Source organism: Ochotona curzoniae, unplaced genomic scaffold, assembly GCF_017591425.1.
Source record: "Ochotona curzoniae isolate NIBS_2020 unplaced genomic scaffold, NIBS_Ocur_1.0 contig_1, whole genome shotgun sequence".
In the NCBI taxonomy this organism is placed as follows: Eukaryota; Metazoa; Chordata; class Mammalia; order Lagomorpha; family Ochotonidae; genus Ochotona; species Ochotona curzoniae.
In genome coordinates this window covers 26028843-26051564 of record NW_024464918.1, presented here as the reverse complement: position 1 = coordinate 26051564, position 22722 = coordinate 26028843, and positions in this window count along the sequence as shown.

The window sequence follows — 22722 nt, the reverse complement described above, 5'->3', positions numbered from 1 at the left end:
GCCCTGCCCAGCCTGCTTTTGACTTCTCCTGCCTTACCCATCCAACCTCTCCATGCCTTTCCAGGCACATATGCTTTCTCTGTTCTATACTTTCCCCAAGCTCGCTTCCTCTGCACGTATGCAGGGCCCTTCCATGTCAGTGGATCCCTAGGCACTGACTCTGTCTGCGGTTTTGAGTCTGTTCTCAGTCTCTCTGACATGTCTGTGCTGCCGCTGTGTCCCCCCAAGATGTCCTCTTTCCGGCTGATCATGCCTTACTGTTTCTTCTCCTGCATCTGTCACAACCGGAAGCATCTAATTCACAGATTTATTTACTCTTGTATCATTGTGACTCCTTCCCCTAGGCCCTAAGCCCCATGAAACCAATGAGTCTGTCCTGCTTGTTTGCCACGGTTTTCCCAACTTCTAAAACAGTGCCTTGGGAGGGCGGTTGGTCTAATGGTCAGGATGCTGGTTATGATGTCTCTGCCTCACATGGTAGCTTCATTCAATATCTGGCTTTGGTTCCTGATTCCAGCTTCCTGCTACTGCCAATGCTGGGAAGCAGCAATGATAACTCAAGGGATTGGTTTGCTGCCAACCACATGTGAGACTTGCATTGAGTTCCTGGCTCCAAGGTTTGGCTCAGTCCAGTCCTTGCATGGTGTGCATTTAAGGAATGAACCAGGGAATGGGGACTCATTCTCTTACCCTGTCTCTCAAATATGCTTCCTGGCTTTTAGTTGGTGCTTACTAAATACTATTCAAGTGTTTGACTACTCACCGAAAGAGTGGGCATTGTCAAATGCAGCCTAGGAAAAGAGACTGCAAATCCTTTAAGGAATGGCTTTTCCTTAACCTCGTGAGCCAGAGTGTGAAAGGTGTGGGTTGTGGACTGCCTCCCCAGAGACATTTTTGGGCATGACTTTACCTAAATGGAATCTGGAAATTGTTGTTTAGAATTGGGATGTACCTGTTAGAACAGTTTCTGCTGGAAGAAAGAAAAATCCAGTTTTAAATAGCTGAAATATTTTAGGCATTTGTTAGATTTCTTAAGAAATTGTGAAGTAGGGCTGCCTGCAGTTGGATAATTCAGTGGCTCAAAGGTAACAGTTGAGGATCTAAGATCTTTTGATCTTTGCACTCTGCCCTCCTCTGTGGCTTTCTTCTTCCTTTGTCCTCTTGTGTCATAGGATAACAGCAGTAGAATGGATGGAACCTCAGTAGTCAATTTCAAAGATGAGACAAGAAAATCACCCAGTCTCTTCTCCTTTTTAGGGGCAACATGAGTTTCTTAGCAGACTTCGTCTCCTGTCTCCTTTGCCAGAATTATAACACATGCTTGTCCCTAAAATAGTCCCTGACAAGAGGAATCCTACTAAATTTAGCTTTGCCAATGAAAATCCTTACCTGGGCTGAGAGGGGCACCTTGCTTCCTTTGAGGTATCCCACTTCTAGCTGTGATGGGGCTTCCAAAAGTGTGTAGAAAATAAGTGGAGTTAAAAGATTCATTTATTTCAGTGCAAAAAAAGATGTGGAATCTGTGTTTACAGGGATCTTCAAAAAGTTCTTAGAAAATACAGATCATGAAAAAGTGGCGTACATTTCACATTCTTTTGCACCGAAATAAACCTAGTATCTTTTAATTCCTTTTTTAACTGAAAAAAATATTTATTTGAAATATAGAATGACAATGAAAGAGAAATATTTCATCTACCAGTTTAATTCCCAATTGCTGTCCATGGCCAGTCTGAGCCAGCCTGAAGCCAGGAACTTTAAGCTCCTTCTGGATCTTCCATGTTGGGGGCAGTAACCCTAGTACTTGGACCATTATTGGCTATCTTGCAGATGCATTAGCAGGAAGCGGGATCCAAACCAGCACTCAAATATGCGATTCTGGCATCCCTGCCCCTGTGTGGACCTTCTGAGATACGCTCTTACATATATCATTTAGTGGTTACTGGGTTGACACCCACAAATTCTGTTGCTAAATGAAGGGCCTTTTTGACAGAGCACAAATCACCCAATTGGTGAGTGGCAGAGTGGGAAGCATCCTGAGAAATTTGGTTCAATAAGCTTCAGGTCCAAGGAAATAACAACATGAATAGAGGATAACAAAACAGCAGAGAACTGGCAAGGCAAACCTAAGCCAAATGGGAAAGAGGATGTTTGAAATAAGTGTGGTTCACAGTCATGAGACTTGTCCTAGGAGAATTATCACACAGTTTCTTCAAAGATTCAGGGGCCTCAGTTGTCCTCTGTTGAGGCAGTTTTGTTAGCAAGTCCTCACTGAGCAGCAGTGAACTAGATTCTGTCCCAGAAATGTGTTTTCCTGAGGAATATCTTATTAGTCATGACCATTGTTCTTTTTCAAAACTATCCAGAGAAGGAGACACTGTCATTGACCCAGAAGCCCTGACTCCCTGATTTCAAGGGTGAACGTTTTACCTATGACATAACTTGGAGACGATGAAGAAGCCCTCTGGGTCTCCAAATATGCTGTGTTTGGACAGTCTGGTCTGTGTGTGTGTGTGTGTGTGTGTGTGTGTGTGTGTGTGTGTGTGTGTGTGTGTGTTTTCAGGATATCATAAAGGATACTTCAGTATCTTATATGTCACTCTCATTTGAGGATCCTCCTCTCTGGTTTTTTTTGGGCCCCCTCCATGTGAGATTTCCTTCGGAAAAACAATTCTGACCACGTTGTTTCCTATCTGCTAGCCACATGTGCTGCCAGGGTAGCAGTTTACTCGCTAGGAAATCAGCCTATCGACTCCCCCTTGCTTGAGTCCATTTTGCTCCTCTTGGGTTAGTGTTGAGTTGAGCTTCTTTCTTTCTTTGTCACACTGTTCATTTTCCTGTTGTCAAGTTTGTGTTCCTCTGTGTACTGGGTTATTTGTTTCTATTTATTTGTAATAGTTTTTTAGTAATGATGGATAGTCATTCTCTGTCAGATCTGTAGGTTCCAAGTATCTCTGCCCATCTGGTTATGTATCTTTCATCTTTTGATTCTTTTTATCATATTTTTAAATTTTTTATGACATTAAAGTAATAAGTAATTTCTTTATATTTTATGTTTTTTTGTTGCTTATTCACAATTTCTCCCTACTAGTGCTGACATTGTGGTGTGGTGGGTTAAGCTGTGCAGCCCTGACACTGGCATCACTCATGAGTACTGGTTTGGCTGAGTCCTAGTTGCTCTGTTTCCCATCTAGTTCCCTTCCAGAGGTTCCAGGAAAGCAACAAGAGGAAGGCCCAGTGTTTGGGCCCCAGACGCCTATGTGGGAGACCTTGATGAAGATCCAGGCTCCAGGTTTCAGCCTGGCCCATCCTTGGCTGTTTTAGCCATTTGGGAGAGTAAAGTAGCAGTAGATGGAAGGTTCATTCTCTCCTCTCTCTGTTTTCCCATCTGTCTGTAACTCTTTTTTAAATATGTACTTACATGCATACATAATACATACATACATACATACATACATACATCTCTCTCTTTTTTTAACGAAAACCTCTCGGCCCAGCATGACAGCCTTGTGGCTAAATCTTCGTGGCTGCTCCACTTCCCATCCAGCTCCCTGCTTGTGGCCTGGAAAAGCAGTCAAGGATGGCCCAAAGCCTTGTGACACTGTGCTCACATAGGAGACCTAGACGAAGCTCCTGGCTTCTGGTTTTAGATCATCTCAGCTATGGCCATTGGGCCATTTGGGGATTGAACCAGTAGATGGAAGGTCTTTCTTTCTGTAGATCTGACTTTCCAATAAAAATAATAAATAAATCTTTAAAAAGAAAAAAAAATTCCTTATCCCACAATATTTTTAAGGATTCCTTTTATGCTTCTAAATGTAAAACATTGCTGATTTGTTTTTTTGCATGTGGATTTTCAATTCATCTAGATTTAATTTTGTAGATGATGGGAGGTTGAGAGTTTTTATCTTTCCACGTGTTGATCATTTTGTGATCACAGATGTGGAACAATACCCTTGGCCTGTCTGAAAACAGGCAGAAGGACATGCACTTGTTTTCCCTCACAGGCTCCGCCCTGCAGTAGTTCTTCCTTACTCTGCTAGTGATGCTTAAACTGCAGGCTACCTGCAGATCGTCACAAACATATGGACAGTGCAGATCCTAGCACCCACCTCAAATCAACAAAGCAGAATCTGTCAGGTGAAAGCCTAAGAGTCTGTATTTTTAACAAAATCAGAGATGAGTTTGAAAGCAAATGACCTACAGATCTACACCTGAGAATCCTCATCCTTGACAGCTGGAAATATCATTTTTCCTGCTTTATACTTTATACTTCCAGATTGATGTATTTCTTGCCTTCTGTCTTTTACACACACACATTCTTCCACTCCTTTCATGAACCTGGGAAGAACCCCCTTCCTCATTCTCTTGTGATTGTAATGGACACTTTAATTATCTGAAAGGAGCAGATAACATTTGTTGTGCTAGAGACACATAACCTGTGCCTATTGCTGGTTCAACTTGACCATTATGCAGGTTCAGCTCTGCTGCTTCCACTCTGTAGTTTTACTGTTTCATACAGAAAATGTGCTGCTGTTTCTCCTTGGGGACCTGCACAGTATTTTAGAATCTGGAAGACAATTTAAATATTAATAATGCACCAATAATGCACCGCTAAGCAATCAGCCTGGGTGGTGGTGGCTGTGGCTGCTGTGAATAGGTGCTTCACAAGGGTAGCCCAGGGTCTGAGGCCTTTCTTATTGCATGGGGTACCCAGACTCCTTGGCACCATAGGCGGGGACACTCTTTCATGTTTCAGGATCAGGAAGATTGAGTTTCTCCTACTTGATTGGTGTGCGTATGGAGACTGTTGCTGATGCTAACAAAGGCTTGTCTGCCCATTTCAAATGTTAAGGAGGCCAGAGAAGGACTGTTCCTTAATGCAAGAGCACAAGGGAGAGGGTGTAAGACTAGAAGAAAGCTCAAAAGCCTTACCCCCGGAGTCTTCATTTGTGGACTTTGCAATTTGAAGTGCACTGTTGGTTTGATATGGTGATGATTCTGAATCGGGATAACAAACCAAATAAGTGCAGATTGGAAACAGCTCTTGTGTACATTGCTTTATTTTCTTTCTTTGTTTTCAAGCTGGTTCCAGACCCCAACTTGTGAACAACTGGAAATCCAGCCTTTGAATAAATGTTTCTCAATTTGATTTCTAGAAGCCAAATGTTATCATCCTCAGAGGATTTCCTTTAACTTAAGGTGGGAAATCTGATCCTTTCTGCTAGTGAGTAGGACTGCCTTGTCTCTTTAACAGGTTTCAAGGGAAAAATTAAGTTTCTAATGTTTGTCTCTGTTTCGAGTATCATTAGCTCAGATAAGTACGGCAGAGGGGCAAAGAATGACTCATGTGGACAAATATGACCAGTTGTTGGGAAACCAGTAGGAAATCCCAGGAAAAGGGTAATTGTTCTAACAGGTGCATTTCTCTGACTTATCTCTCCTGCTCTCTCTTGGGAAACGCTTAGTTGTGTGTTTGCCTGGTGTTGACAACACTGAGTTTACCTCCCTAGCCACAGATAAAATGGAGTTCATTATTAACCTCTTGGACTTTGCACAGACACCTGCTGATGCAATTTAGCTATCCCTGGCAGTGGGGAAAACCATGGAAGGGTGGATTATCTTTACATCCACAGTGCAGATACCCAGTGCCTGGCTGGAGTCACCTGCGGAGTCACTCAGTTTTCCAAAGCTAAGGCAGATTTTAAAGTGGCTACAGAACATATTACCCATAGTTGCATGAGCAACTGAGTGCAAGAACAGAAAGCCAGGTGCATAAATGGTATTAATGAAATCTAAAGAGCTTTGTCTGCTCTGTTCTTATTGTTTTAAAAACAGATGCAGAATTAGAGAATGATTACTTGAATTTAGGTATTGTGAATAGGAAATCACTGGACCATATTGCTTCGCTTCGGGTTGTAGGGAAGTCCTGTTTAATTCATCATTGAAAGGATGACCTGACTACATCACCCAGAGAAAATACCTGTATTGTATTGAAACATACAGGAAGGGTTAAAGTCTGTTCAAGACCTTAATTACAGAGTCCAATGACCACTGGATGCCTGTTGATAGTCCGTTTTTCTTCCTGTTGATAATTCTAGTTACTGAGACTCTCTGTGTAGGAAAGTGAAGTGTATGCCCTCTTCATTTTTGCATATATGTGGAGCAAGAAAAGGGAAGCCTAACACAGGCAGGTTGCATTTGGAAGCAGCTGTGGTCTCTATCAGTGTACAGACTCCTTCTTGTAAGCCTGGCAGCAAAGGCAAAAGCTCTCCTTGGTCCACACTCATGTTTGGCTGCTTCCTGCTCCTTTGCCTATCCCTAGTGTAGCTTTGGCAGATGTTCTCCAAGATGACTGTTTTAACTCCTTGCTGCCTGCTTTTCCACCCTGACCTTCCCTGGGTGGGGCTCTGGTCCTCCCTCATGGGCGGCACATCCTACACCTCCAAGTCTAGCAGGTGCCTCTGTCTTCACTACCGTCAACTTCCTGACAGTGCTCACTTCATCATTCTTTCTTGAAGCACTTTACCCTAGGAGTCTTTTTCTCAACTTCTCGGATGCTTCCTTCCTTTTTCTTTTACTGGCTCCATCTCTTCTGTTCAACCCCGAAATCTGGCAAGAAGAACTTGCTCCTGAGATCACCTTGCTTTATCTTTATTGTCCTCAGATAAACTTATGTATTCCACTTTGTTAATAACATTTATAAACCGGAGACTTCAGATTTATGTATTCACTTCCAACCTTTGCCTTAAACTCCAGAGTCAGATGGCCAGTTTGGCCACAAACTTGACATTTCCTGATAAATATACAACAGGCACCTCAAACTTGCCATTTTAAGGAATCCCCACTCCAAGCTGCTTCCTTCGGCATCTTTTCCTGCTTACTTACAGACTGATTGTCAGTGATGCTGTGTTCCGGTGAAGCAGCCACTTTAGGTGCCTGCCTCCCACTTCAGAGCGCCTAGTCCGCTTTCAGTCCAGCTTCCCCATAATGTGCACCTTGGAATGGAGTGGATAATGGCTCAAGTGCTTGAGTCCCTGCAACCCATTTGGGAGACACAGAATTCCTGGTTCTTAGAATTGGCCTGGCTGAGCCCTAGCAGTTGTGCAGACATTTAGGGAGTAGACCAGGAGAAATTTTATGTTTTGCAAACAGATAAAAAAATACATCATAAATTTTTTTTTTTTTTAAAGAACTGTTCAGTGCCTGACTGCTCATCCTACGAACTTAGGGGATATCCTAGAGTTGCCTCCATCATTCACTGACTGCATAAAATCCTTCAGCAAACAATGTCGACTTGACCTTCACACTTGAATATGTCCCCTTCTTTCCATTTCTTCTGCCACACCCTAATCCAAGCTGGATTTTAATTTGTGTGGATTATGGATATTTGAGTTCCTTCTTTAAACTTCATTCTCATTCTCTGGAATACTTTTTACTAAAAAGAGATGCTTTACCTCATCTTATATGGTTCATGTAAGAAAGAATAAATACTATCCAAGTATCTTAGAAAAAGGTATGTTGATTTATTTGAACAGTAGAGTAAAAGAGAGCACATAAGCAATTTTCCATTAGTTGGTTCATTCCCAAAATGGCACAGTAGCTGGGTCTTGGCCAAGCTGAAGCCAAGCACTTCCCCTGGTCTCCCTTTTGGGTGGCAGGGGCTCAAGTACTTCATCTGTCTTACACTACACTCCCAGGTGCATTAGCAAGGAACTTGGTGCCTAGCACCACCACCCACTGGCCTCTATGTATCAAGTTTTTGAGATACTTAATCAATTCCATGTCTTCAGGAGATACTGTTTTGGAGTGGGTAATTTGTATATTGGTCAAAATGCCACTTGGGACACCTGTATGTCAAAGCACCCGGTTCTAACAAAGGCTGCTCTGCCTCCCATCCAGCTTCCTGCTAATGTGTACCCTGAGGAGGGGTGGGTAGATGATGGCTCAAGTACTTAGGCCCCTGCTGCCCATATGGGAGAACCCAGGCTCAGGTCTGGGTTCCTGACTTTGACCTGACCCAGTCCCAGTTGGTTCAGATATTTGGGAAATGATTCAGTGAGTGAAATATCTTTGTCTGTCTGCCTTTTGAATAAAATAGAAATATATACTTTAAGATAAACTTTTAACAGTATCTGCACTCCTGGATTCATCACCCTCTTAGGGTAGTGAGTCAGGTTGTGCAATAAGGTCTAGGCTCTAGAGTCAAGCCCCTGCACTTCCAGCACATTCCCTTGTTGGAAGCAGGTCACAAGGCCAGCCCAGATAAGAATTGTGCAAGGATGGATTTCTTTCCATGTTTGATCTGTGACACCAGGTGTGACTGTTGGTGTCTTCCACGCCCATTTGAATGTGCTGTTTGTCTTTGTATGGGGATGCAGATTCACAGACTCTGCCACTGCCAACCCAGAGTCCTCTCTCTGGGTCATTTCTAAACTGTATGAAACTGGCCCTAGGGAAACAAGGAGGTGTTGGCAACCAGTTTTGCTACTGTGGGTTCTGCTCTTGACCCTTCAGGGTGGCAGACATAGGCTCCTCATTCCTGTCCTGTCCCTCTGATAAACATGCGCTGATTCTCTCCTCTAAGTGATGAGCATGCCCCTAACCCCCAACCACTTTCCCAGGCCCCACTTGCCAGCCAGAGCCACCTCTGAGCATTCGGGCCCCATTGGGTCAACGCTGCAATGCCTGGAGAGGCCGCCCCTCAACCAAGCCCACACTAACTACCCCTGGGTTCTTTCTTACATCTTGGTGTGTGATTTCATTGCATCAATTTACATCTTTAACCCTCTTGGAATTTGTATTTGTGTACTATAAGATGGAGGAATCTAAATACTTTGCTAGATATATTAAACTAGTTGTTGAATAAGCTGTTGTGTACCCCACTAGTATTTGTGTACTACAAGATGGAGGAATCTAAATACTTTGCTAGATATATTAAACTAGTTGTTGAATAAGCTGTTGTGTACCCCACTAGTCTGAAACCACATCCTTAATTTGTTTACTGAATTCTTAGACACACACACATACACACGTCTGCCTCAGGACTTACATCTTCATCTGTATGATACTTCTTATGAAGCAGTTACTTTAAATGACACATATTAATTAACAAATTAATTGTAGCTTTTTAATGTTTTTTAGTATCAGATCTCAGTTCTTTTACTCCCAGAGTCTATGGCATCTCTCATGGTTTGGCCCCTGCTTCTCTCTTGGCTTGTTTTTCTCCACCTGTAAACATATTCATGTATCATATTTTTTAAAATTATCTATTTGAGAGGCAGAAAAAATAAGAGTGCTCCCATTCACTGGAACAGGTTGAGATCTGGGGACTCATTCCAGGAACCCAGTCCAGCCATCACTGCGCCCTTCTGCTGCCTGCATGAGCAGGAACCTGGAATCAAGAGACAGAAGGGGGTGTCTGACCCAGAGATTCCAGTGTGGAACACACGCATCTTAGCCGGTGACTTCAGCACTGGGCTCAGTGCTCACTCTGCGCGACACCTGTTAAGCCAGCCTGAGCCTTGTGAACCTTTCCCCTGGCTTGCTCTGCCCCATGCCTCGCAGCGGTGAACTCTGCTACAGAACAGTGTTGTTCCTGGACTCTTGCCTTAACCTCCTTGTAGTTTTCCTTTTTAAATGCTTTATCTGGCCTTTCTTCCTTTGTTGGCCCTGTACAAGTCAGTGTTCCCTGGATTTCCAGCCCTAGCTTTTATCACACTCTCTGAGTTCATCTCTTTCCATTGCTTCAACCAGAAGGATAAAGTTAAGAGTGTCTGCTCCTTCCCTACCTACACGTTCTTTTTTTTTTTTTAAGTTTTATTTTATTTTTATTGCAAAGTCAAATATACAGAGAGAAGGAGAGACAGAGAGGAAGATCTTTCATTCACTGATTCATTTCCCATGTGACCTCAGTGGCCAGAGCTGCACCATTTTAAAGCCAGGAGCCTCTTTCAGGTCTCCCACATGGATGCAGAGTCCCAAGGCTTTGGGCCATGCTATACTGCCTTCCCAGGCAACAAGTAGGGAAATGGATAGGAAAGTGGGGCCTCCAGGATTAGAACCTCCGCCCACATGGGACCCCAGTGCTTGCAACATAATGACTTTAGCTGCTAGGCTAACACATTGGGCCCTACCTGCATGTTTTTATGTATTTCAATTAATGGCCCCACCAATCATCTTGTCACCTGAGTGAGACACCTGAGACTTATGCTCATCTCCTTCCTCTGTCCCCTTTTCCCTTTCTCTCACATCAACAGCACAAAGAAACATGTTTTGCTGTGAGATGACCTTGGATTTCCAATCCTAGCTCTGTTTGCTACTCATCATGTGACTTGGGTGCTTTCCTTAAACTTTCAGAACTTTTGTGTCCACTCCGTGAGGTAGGGGGTGACCATGGTACCAACCTCAGAGATCTCTTGGAAGGGCATGTGAGATAATGTGTGTCTAATCTGCCTAGATCCATCGCTGGGGCTTATCAGGTCTAGCATCATTCCTAGCCAGTGCCTTTAAAATGTGCCTCACCTCTCGTCCGGATTCTTCTAGAAACTTTCTACTGGCCACCTCCCTCAGATCTCATCCTCTCCCAGCTACATGCCACACTTGGATTCTCTGTCTCTTTGCCATGTCTTCTCCACCTCCAGTCCCCGCCTTCTGCCCCTGAAGTTTCCAGCCCCTAACTGAATAACAGCCTACCTCTCTTGGCATGCCTTTAGGCGGGATGGACATCTGTGTGCTCCAGGCTGCAGCTGAGCTTTCTACTCTTCTGATGGACCGTGATAATTTCTGCTTCTCTTTGCTTGTATGCATGTTGCTTTTGTTGTCACCCTGGGCTATGCTACCTGCTTCTCCCCATATCCTTGCCTGGACTATGAAGGCCTGATGAGCTCTTCCTGATTATTCACAGCCTGGCTTGTTTGTACCTCCCTGTTTGTCATGTTAAAGGCTCATAGGGAGCTCTGTAGACAATGGAATCAATCGTTTGTTTCTCTTGCCTGCCTTCTCCACTCTGTTGACCTCACCCACAAATAACAGGAACCCCCTTACAGGAACAGTGGAGAGGCAGATGTTGGACATAATGGTTAGCATGCTGCTTGGGATGCTAACATTCTGTATCTGAGGGTCTGAGTTCAAAGTCTAGCTCTGCTCTCAAGTCTAGCCTCCCACTAATGAGCTCCCTGGAAGGCAGCAGGTTATGGTCCAAAAGGTTGGGTCCTCTCTGGGAGTTCTGGCTCCTGGCCATCTTTAGCTGCAGATTACTCTTACAAATATCAGCCTTTCTGTTCAGAAGAGACTGGGTTTAAAACTTCAGTCTCTCTTTCAGGTAGACCAAGAATGTTAGGCAGCATGAAATGGCTCTTCAAACTTGGAAACACCCAGAAGGTACTGAGTGACCACATGTGACAACTGCAGCCCTGCTGTGTAGGTTGATCATACTGGCTCTAGAAAGTCAACTGGGCCTTGTCTTGTAGGTGCTTGTTTTTAAAGGCCAAAATCTTCTTTGAATCCAGACATTTGAAATAACAGTTGCTAATTTTCAGTCCATGCACGCCTTAGGGTAATGTATTTATATGCATTTTTCACTCTGACCCTGAAGAAAATCTAAAGCATGTACCGATACTGAGAAAGGGAGAGAGAAAGAGAGAGAGAGGTTATCCTGTCCTGCAGCTGAAGATGCCATGGTTCCTGGAGGATGTGCCATGTTCTGCCTCTCTCAGCCACTGAGCCAAGCAGCAGGGACAATAGCCCAGTGAGCCCAGGCACCATCCTGCCAGATGGCAGTCCTGTTTACTGGGGAAAAGACCCACTTCTGGTCCTTGGTCACCATTGGCACTGTCTCTCATGAGTTCTGAATTTTGGGCAATGCTAAAACCAAAGAGAATTTCAAAGGAAAATGACCAGATTGTAGGAATTATGCATCTTTTACTGAACATTTTCTCCGATGTAGCAGGCTAAGGAGACCAGATTGCCTTTTGAAGAGCTATGAATTCCTTGGGTCTTTGTTCTCCTTGACTTTTGTGTGCTCAGAGAGGGGTGTCCCAAGGGAGAGATGCTGCATGAGCTTGGTTCCCAGAGCCCACACTTGTGCGGGCCTTCTTGGTCACAGTCTCTACAGAGCTCTAGAAACCTTAGGAGGAGGAATGGTTCTCACTGCCTCACGTAGATTCTTTCAGTTTTTCCAGACAGAGTCAGCAGCTAATTTGGAGAAACAAATATTTAAAACAAAACAACCCTGCCTCCCACCTTGCCATAAATACATGAGCATAAACTCTGGTTGTGAAATTCAATGCTTGCTTGGCCTGAGGTTAAATCGTAAAGGAGCTTTAAGGGCTCCACTCAGGATGGAGATAAATGCACAAATGAAAATGCATATAACTTGGGGAACATAGGCAATTAAAGGTGGCCCATGGGGCGCCCCTTCCCATGCTATCGCCTCCCTGCCTGGTTGAATAAAATTGGCAGAGCAGGAAGGAGAGGATGCTGCTGCTTCAGTGTGAGACGACAGCTGAAGCCAGGAGGGAAGGAAGTAGGGGAGAGGTTGGAGCAGAGGGCCATAATTTCATTATGAATTCCTGCCTATTCTGAGCAGATTGTCCCCAAATTTGTCATTAAAAGTGCAATTTCCTTTATGAAAACTGTCTTTCCAAGGACCCCAGGAAAGATGATCACAGGAAGTGGAGGATCCAATTATTCATGTTGGTAATGAGCTTTGGTCTGTGTTCATTGTGAATTCTACATTCTGTTCAGTACCCCCTTCTCTCTCTCTTTGGTAGTTATTTATTTGAGAGGCAGAGAAACATTGAGAAAGAGAATGAGGGAGAGACAGAGATCTCCCATCTCTTGATTATTTTCCCAAATCCTTGCAATAGCTTGGGCTGGGTCAGGGCAGAAGCTAAGAGCCTGAAACTCAACCCTGCCCTGCCATGTGGGTGACAAGAACACAGTCGTCTAAGCCCTTTCCACTGCTTCCGAGGAAGCAGGACACTGGAGCTGGGAGCCAAGACCAGGTATCAAATCCAGGTACTTCAATGTGGGATGTAGGCATGTTAACTGCCGTCTTAACTGGGAGGTTCATTGCTTGCCCTCAACCTTGTTTAGTAATTAAGTTCATTTTGTTTTCTGCGTTTCAATTTGTTCAATGAACTCTTGTTCAATAAACTGATTTCCCACCATACACTAGATCTGTGCTGGGTACTGGACTTGTGGAAAAGGCCACAGTTACTGGTCTACAGTGTTGGCATTCCCTTGAGGCAAGCAGACACTAGGCATATGATTACTAAGTGAAGTTATTTAATGATCAGGTTGACATCTGCTGTGCAGAATCAAAGGTTGTGATGAGAGGTGGAAAGAGGGGTGGAGGCCAATGCTATCAGGAAGTTGAGTCTAGGGAAGTGACACTTGAGCCAAAACTAAGGATGAATAGGAGAGATGGAGGTGAAAGGTTGAGGGAGAGACAAAGAGAAAAAACCATCAGGTGCCAGGAATGAATTTCAAAAGATGCACAAGTGATTTCCAAGCATGAAATTATAGTCCCTTCTCTCATCATCTCACATCCATTGCTTGAATGCATTTCTGAGAGTGATCTGTGAGCTGCCTACATTAGGACCGCTTAGAAGTATGTTAAAATGCAGATTCCTGGATCCCACATCAGTTTGATATATTTCCTCACCCATCGTGACAATTATGAATGATAGTTCTGTAGCAAATAACAGATTAACAAGAGAAGCATACCAAATTTACTTTTATGAAAATTATATTTAAAAGGCAAAGTGAGAGAAAGGGAGAGACACAGAGAGACATTGCCTCTATTGATTTGTTTTGCAAATAGCTGCAATAGCTGGGTGTGGTCCAGACTGAAGTCAAGAGCCAGGAATTCTATCTTTGTTTCCCACAGGAGTGGTAGGGGCCCACGCACATGGGTTGTCTTTTCCTGCTTTCCAAGGAGCATTTGTAGGATGTTAGTTCAGAAGTAGAGCAGCTGGGACTTGAACCTGTGATTGCAAGTATCTGTTTAACTCTCTGTACCATAATACAGCCCCAGTGAATTTATGTAATTGAAGTTTCACATGTCACATGAGCTTTGAGAAATGATGACCCAGAGACCTAAAGAAACTGCTTTGATGTTGCCTTCAGTGAGCACTGGACAGCGGTGGCAGTGTGTGGGGATGAAAAGGTGGGACCTGACAGTGATAGAGGGCAAGTGCAGCATATCTGTCTGTTCACATACTTTTCAGTCTCTCTGTATAGCATGCCTTCTGTCTCTCTGTATAGCTGGTGGGGCAGGCCCCTTCTGAAATGAGTCTTGATGAAAGAGAATGACCTTTCTAGGTTTTATGAGTTGCGTCAGGGGGAAAATGTGGGGTGGGAGGCAGGAGGGCAGGAGATGAGCAGGAGATGGGCAGGAGGACTTTGCTGTTGAGACTTTTTGCATTTCCTGCCGTTCAAAGGATTCAGCATGCCAAGGCACTGTACTTGGGAGCATCATGTTGTCAGTTCTCACAGCACTAAGTCACTAAGTCACAGTGTCTAGGAGTGGGGCCTGGTAATCTGCATTTTTAACTTCAGCATACGCCCCCTCCATTTTTTGGTGATGATTGCACACACTTGATTTGAGAACTACTCCCTTGTGTTAGAAAGAGCTGTGTCATTCCTGCAGAGGCCTCTGCTTCTATGTTACCCCCTGCAGTAACTTTGTTTGCTATACAAGCAGGTATGGGCTGTCAGTATGGTCTATGTCATTATTTCCCTCTGTTAAGTGCTTTGACTGAGGTGTGGAACATAAAGGGATTGATCCACCCGTATGTGCTTCCTGCCCCTTTTGTTCCATCTGGCTGTCTCTTGAGGTGGATTACAGTGACCACACCACTACACAAATATGCTGTAACATATCAGGTAGGGATTGCAAACCTGAAGGCATACTCACAGGTCCCTGTGGTTGTTTTTGGCATAATATCACCTAAGTACTTCAGCAGGTCTGGAATTGTTTCTGATAACTTGGACCTTGGCTCTACTGCCAAATCCAAAAACAAGGACAAGGTTTGAGAGTCAAGTTCAGTCTGCCGATGGTTGAGAGGGTAACAGATTTCCAACTCAAGGCTGCCACTTGTGCTGGATGAGGATGTCTTGGTTTTTTTTTTTTTTTTTTGGAGACTACAAGGAAGAAGCAACTGCTGAAATCGTGAAGGTGCCACTAGTCTGGGGTGTAGGGGCAGGCCCTAAGTCTTGTACATTCCTTCTCTGTTTCATCATTTTGTTCCTAGAGGTCCATAGTTGGCAAGATTATACCAAGCCAGACCAGGTCATCTTGCTCTGCTTCTCTGCAGAAAGAGTAGAGATAAAGAACAAGGCAGTGTACACTTTGGGACATGGTAAATTCAGCCAGCACTTCAACCCTGATGCATCGACAGGCTGCCCTTTGCATGAGCTGCCAGTGTAAGGTGACAAAATTGTATGTACCCAGGTGAGCTTCTTTTAGCTGGGAAGCTACAGGCAAATGGTAGCTACGTGTCTCTCTGGATCTAGCACTCCCCGGCCTATGCCTGTAATTTCCCTAAATGGAACTCCTTGAAACAAAACTGCCACCAATGTGTTATCTATGGGAGAAGCAAATAACATCATAAGTCCAATGATTAGATTCTTATACCATTTTCACTAAAAGAAACCAGGCCTTGTTTTAAAAAAGTGCTTTTATCACATCTCAGGTAGGTAAGGACAAAATAAGTCTGATCATTCTTACTTCACCCTGTGATATTGTGAAATCAACATGTTTTCGTTTTCATCCACAGCTCCATGCTTATAGTTCCTAAAACCCTTATCTCAAGTGATTAGAGCAGGAAGAGTGTTTTTTGTTAAAATTTTTGACTTTTTTGTCTTTGCTTCCTGAAGCAGGTGAATGTAAAAGACAATTCTCTTCTATCACATCTGAGTTTATGTGAATGAAATGACTTTTGAAGAGTCTCCTGGTAGTTGCAGGTTGGAGAGCTGGTTGCCACAGAAAGCACCGTGCTATTAGTGGGTAGAACTTTCAGTCCCATCCCCTCAAACTGAGGTGGGTGAGAGGGGCTGCAGGTTCATCTAATGACCACTGACCAATGATGCAGTCAGGCCTGAGTAATAAAGTCTCCTAAAAACACAATGGAACTGGGGTAGCTTGCAGGTTGCTGCGCATAAGCTGAAAGGGAGGCACATCCCAATTCCAAAGGGCCAAAAGCTGCTGCACTCAAGACCTTTCTAGACCTGGCCCTGTGTGCCTGCCTCTTCTATGGGCTAGTGGTTTGCATCCTATAAAATATTCCTTATCATGAATGGCTAAATGTAAGCAAAGCATTGTTCAATTCCTAGAGCTGCTTCAGTAAACTAATCAACATCAAGAGGAGGGGTGTGGGAGTCCTAATGTATGAAAGCCAGTAAGTCAGAGCCCAGGTCTCCGCCTGAGGCTTGTGACTGGCATGGGAATTGGGTGAGGGTCATGTGGAGATGAGCCCCTTAAGCTGTAGGATCAGTTACCATATCCAGCTAAGGACAGAGATGTGCCGATATGGGATGCAGGTGTCTCAGTGTTACATTAGCTTCTGCACCCAATTCCTACACCACATGTATTTTTTTCCTAGTCTTTTTATTGCTTAAACTCTTATAAAATAAATGGTAGATGGTCAAGGATGGAAATTCAAAGCTTGAACACTGGGATTGTGTAACACACAGGAAGAGAGGTCAGCCAGTGCTCCAACCACTTTTACAGTCTCTGACCCATTGGAACTTCTTTGTTTGGGTCCCAGCTGCTGCCAGCTGATGCTTAAGAAAGGAGCAAGATGCTATCACCCACTGTTGCACCTACTCACATCATGACCTTTTGTATTATCATCTGCCTGGCTTGATTTTTTGTCTTTGTTCAAGGATGCTAGGAGATAGTCTTAACAAAACTGAAGTGATGTTTAAGGCAGGGATTCAGGGTGTCAGTTTGGAGCAAGGATTGGGGGTGTGGAAATGGCAGGGCAGCAACAGCCACTAAGGAAGGTTTTGTGAGATTCACTGGGGAGGGCAGGGAAGATTGGGTTTCTGGTTCAGCCCTGACCACGGTGCCTTCTGTTTTTGAAACAGACATGCTTCATCCTGCCCAAGAAGGGAACTCGCAAAGTCCCAGCCGGGGAAATTAAGCTGCAAGAGCTCAATGCCTGAAAAATATTGACTGTTTCTTTTTTTAAGCTAATATTCCAAATTTCTTATGAAAGTCAACTTAGACATCCAGGACACAGGAAACAAGGCAAGAGGCCGCAGCCGGCTGCCTCAGAGGACCCGGGACACTTTCTTAATAACATCCAGATGGTTCCACAGAAATTGTTAACATTTTGAAAAAGAAAAAGAATCAGCTGCAGGAGAAATGAGACTCAAGTGGTTTAGGAAGGACAGTCTGGAGGAGGGTCCCTGTGGATGGGAATGTGGGAAGATGTGGGTTACTGCTTGCTCTGAAGGAAAGGGGCTGAGACCTCCTATTACTGGGTCTGCTATTAGACCACGGGGTCGGCCAGGCTACCTTCATGCAACTGGCCACTCGCTAGCCTTGAGTTTGCATTCACTCTTTATGCTAACGTCCTGGTTTTCTGCTGCTGAAAGGACTTTCCCTTCTATAGTCTCTGGTTGACTATTGAGGCATGGGGTTGAGGGCCGATAGCCATATTTAACCCTGAAAAAATATTATAGCCATAACACATTTATAATCATAGATATATCTTTATATTTACCAAGGTCTATATTTTGCAACATTAGAAAATAAATGCACAAAATTTAAACTAGAAAATGCCTCCTTCAAATGCCTACAGCAGGCAACATTGTGTCAATCTGTTCTTAACTTCAGTGTTCATTAATAGCTTTGTTTCATTTGAAAACCATCTGTATGTTAGATCTTCTCATTTTCCAAGAATTGTTTAGACATTGGTTCCTCGGAGCCAAATAAATTTTAAAAGCAGAATTGAAAATTCTTCCGTGATGATGCTGGGGAAAAAACATTTGTCTTAAATGGGGCTGTAGTGTTTTGTCCTGTTTTTCCATCAGGTAGAGACAAGAATGGAGTCCTCCAATGAACACATGCTGGGCCTTGGGGAGACTTTGACATAGTGCAGGTTTTCTCAAGAGCTTTGGTCCTCCTGGTTGCCTTCCTGAAGGAAGAGGAGAGGACCTGCTTGTGGAATGCAGCTGTTTGCATGCAAATCACTTATTTGGAACAGAAACTAAGAAAGAGTAAAGGAGAAGGCTCAGAGCTTACTCAGCCTTCAGCAAGCTTCAGTGGATCTCTCCCACTTCTCTGCCTGGACCACCACAGTGCTAGGGAGGGGCTGCGCCTGCCACCCCCGCTATAATAGGGGTCAGCTCTTCTCTCATCCTGCTACAACAGGAGAAGATGGCTGGAGTAAAGTGTAGATGGCAAGAATATACCCAATCTGAAATGTTCAGTTTGCAAAGCCTGGGGCATGTGATCTGGGAAAAAAAAAAAGAAAAAGGACAATTGAAAATAATAATAGTAGGGCCTGGCAGCGTGGCCTAGCAACTAAAGTCCTTGCTTTGAACGCACCGGGATCCCACATGGATGCCGGTTCTAATCCCGGCAGCTCCACTTCCCATCCAGCTCCCTGCTTGTGGCCTGGGAAAGCAGTTGAGGAGAGCCCAAAGCCTTGTGACCCTGCACCTGTGTGGGAGACCTGGAAGAGGTTCCTGGTTCCCAGCTTTGGATCAGCACAGCACTGGCCTTTGCGGTCACTTGGGGAGTGAATCATTGGACAGAAGATCTTCTCTGTCTCTCCTCCTCTCTGTATATCTGACTTTATAATAAAATAAATAAATCTTAAGAAAAAAAAAAGAAAATAGTAGTAATAATAATGCAGGAGCAAGAACTTTCATGACTATAGAAACACCAGGCAAGAGAATCTGCCAGAATTGGCTATGGAGTGTTAGCCAGGTAAACGCATTGGATGGGTCATGACTTTCCTTTGGGACAGCACTGGCATTTAAGCTTTGGCTTCTTGGGATTCCACTGGAGTATGCTTCAGTGGGATGCAGTGACTGACTGCTTCCTTCCTCCCCACACTGAAATCCAGGCTATTACAATTCCAAATGGACAGAGAGTCCTGCCAAGTTTGTAGGAAATTGAAATGACAGTGTGGGTTCCCACCACCAGGGATAGCAGAAGCTGAGAATAAGTCACATTTCCCTTGTGAGTCCCAAATGTGTCTATTTTTATTTTAAAGAGGTCTGTGTTTTCATTCAGTTTCGTGAATGGAGGGATCCATATGGAATTGTCACTAAAATTGTCTACTAAAATCAAAGCATGCGATCATGGCTCTATAAGAAACACCCACAAGGCTTCAAGACTAGGCCGGGAAGAAGCACAGATGTTCCCTTTGGGAGAACATGGGGAAGCTGATCGTGGATTTCTCATGGGTGCCCCTGGACACAGGCCTGATGACAGTGTGAGGAACTCAAATCTGAGGGGCATTTGACAAAGCATAGCCCTTCATTAAATTGAAGCTATAGTGTAGCTCCTCTAAGATGAATGCCTTGTTTTAGCTTAATATACCCAGATTATGTGTATTCAGTTATTATTATTATTTTTTTAAAGATTTATTTATTTATTGGAAAGTCAGATATACAGAGAAGAGGAGAGACAGAGCTTCCGTCCGATGATTCACTCCCCAAGTGACCGCAATGGCCGATGCTATGCCCATCCGGAGCTGGGATCCAGGAACTTCTTCCAGGTCTCCCACACAGGTGCAGGGTCACAAGGCTTTGGGCTGTCCTCAACTGCTTTCCCAGGCCACAAGCAGGGAGCTGGATGGGAAGTGGAGCTGCCAGGAATTAGAACCGACATCCATGTGGGATCCCGGTGCGTTCAAGGCAAGGACTTTAGCCGCTTGGCTACGCCGCCGGGGCCCGTATTCAGTTATTTCCAGTGTTTGGAGGGGAAGGCGAATGAGACTTTTAAGTTGCCATGTTTAAAGCAATTTCTTAAAAATTTTTTAGTTTTTAGCTTTTTTTTATAACATGAAAGGCAGAATGAAAGGGAGAGGGAGAGAAGGAGAAAGAGAAAGAGAGGGAGAATGAGCTTCCATCTGTTGGTTCACTCTCCAGATGGCTGGAAGAGTCAGGTTTGGGTAAGTCAGAATCCATGTACTCCATTCTGTTCTCTCATGTAGTTAAGTGATTGATTCTTTTCAAAAGTAAGCTTTCTTGAGATACACAGTATTAACAGCTCTTTGATATTACCTTGTTCAGGGATAAGGTAGCTTATTTAATATCTTTCCCCAGCTTTTTCAAATTCTGGAAGGTAGCAAGTGGTGGCTCGTGTACTTGGGTCCCTGTTATTCACATGGGAAGCCCAGATGCAGTTCTGCCCTCCTGGCTTTAGTTTGGATCAGCCCTTGTTGGTATCAGCATTTGAGGAAGTCTTTCCATCTCTGTTACCCTCTGTCTTTCAGATAAAATGAAAGCACAAAAATCAGAATGTCTACTCATCTGATTCTTAGACCTCTAAAACTAGAATAGGGCCTGAGATGTGGTAGAGGCTCACTAAGTGAGCTCCCCTCATCAACCAACCCACAAAAATGCCTTTCTCTTAAAAAAAAAAAAAAAAAAGAAAAAGAAAAGATTGCTTGCTTTGAGACAGGTGACGTAGTGTTTTGTTGTGGTTATGGTTGTTTTGCCTTGTGCTGCATACTAACTGGGCGACTTGATTCATGCCACAAATATTTCTCCTGTCCCAGGTGCTGTTCCTATGAGGGAAAATGCTGTATCCGTGGAACTTACATTCCAGTGGGGAGAGACAGACAGGAAAAGCAACACATCTTCTGTCCAGTGGGGAGAAGCATAATGAAGAAAAGGAAAGCAGGATGCAGAGGCAGTTGGGAGTTTTGGACTTGGAAAAGTGAGGCAGCCAGCCTTGCAGAGCGAGCTGGAAAGTGCCGCCTGGGCAGCCGTGAGTACTTTGGCCTGAGGAGGGGTACTTGAGTTCCTTGTGGCCCAACGTGGAGGCTGGGAACTGGGGCAGAGGAGCCAGAGGGCGAGCTGGAGAGGTGGAGCTGGCGCTGCGGAGGCCTTGGGACAACTTTGAGTTTTACTCTAGAACCAAGGGCTGCTGTGAATTTACTAGGGTTTCAACTGCCTGCCTCTGGTTACTGAGTGGAGAAAGAATGGGGGGCAGAGATTGTCAAGAGGGAAGGAGTGAGGTCAGGTAGAATTGCCCTGTCGTGATCCAGGTGAGAGGGGCAGTAACCTGGTGCTGCAGAAGTGAAAAGTGAAATTTGCCTCTGCATCCATTCTGGAGGTAGGACTGGTAGGCTTGTCTGATGGTTTAGAAGTGGGATATGAAGTGGGAGCCAGAGCAGAGACTGCCCCAGGCCTGTGATAAGGTGGAAGAAACAATGGGAGAGGCAGGCCTATGGGGTTGCATTGGAGAAGACCCACTGAAGCAGCAGGGAGAGGCCAGCTAGTCAGTTGTATTCAGGAGGGTGGAGTCTTCGCCCCACTGCCTGGCATGGTGAGCACTGAGCCCTGGTTAGCCAAGGGTCTGAGAAGACAGGGCAGCGTGGATTCAGGGTCACACTACGTGCATGCTGAACCTGCAGGGCCCCCGGTGCTCTAGTCTGAAATTCTGGAGTCATCAGCAATGGCTGCCAGCAGGCCTTTGATACTACACTTGATCTTAGCCCCTCCGCTCTGAGTAATCAACCGGGGCCTTGTTTAGTCTGGTCCCCTTGTGCTAATGGTCTTTTCCTTTATCTATATTCCCTGCGCTATTTATTGATCAAAGAACCCTGAGGTTACTTGTCTCTAATAAGGCAGAAGACCACAACAGAGAAGTTAGGGCCCTTTCGGTGTGTGGTTGTTGACTGCTGGCTGGTTGCTGGGGCCAGGAGACAGTGAGGACACTTTGTGGTCCTGGGAAGAGCTGGCCCTAAGTGGTAGCACTCACTGCCCAGCCAGGGCCATCTCAGGTATCTTCTGCATAGTCTTAAGACCTGGCGCTGTGGCTGGTCTCAGACCAGTTGCCTGGAAGGGCCTGCCTCAGTCTGCACCGGAATTGGATTTAGTTCTTTCTAACCTTGGGAATCTTTGCAGCTCCAAATTCCTTTATGACTGCTTATTATTCTCAGTCCCCAGGGATCCAGTGTAATCAGCCCATGAATTCCTTTTTCCTTGAACCTAAATCTGAAGCCCCACGGGCTTTTCCCATAACATAAATAGCATCCTATTCCCGTGCATATTGTCCCAGTCACAGGAAATAGTCTGTGAGTGACATCACAGGACAGTTCTGTATCCCACTGATGTTTATTGTGGCACCACTGTGAGAATGAAGTGATTCCTGGCCACCTTAGCAGGCAGATCCCATCCATTATGGTCAAGATCCCTGAGCTAGGGACGGGGTAGGCAGAGATGGGAGAACCACAGGTGAGTTCAGTCCAAGATGTCTCCCCATCTTTCAATGCCATTAACTAGTGTCTAACATTTAAGTCCTTGGCAAAACAGGGCACTTCTCCTTACTCAGGCCATTTGCTACAGCGATAAGCAGATTTTTCTGTGGAAATTAAGTTGAGTGTTAGGTAGATTAGATTGATCAGTGTTCTAGAAAACTAGTCATCTCCCAGTGTCTTCCATTCTCCCAAGCAGAGAACCCCCTCTTGTGAGCTGGGTATATAGCTAATAGGTACACCAACTTTATTTCCTACTTCCCTTGGAGCT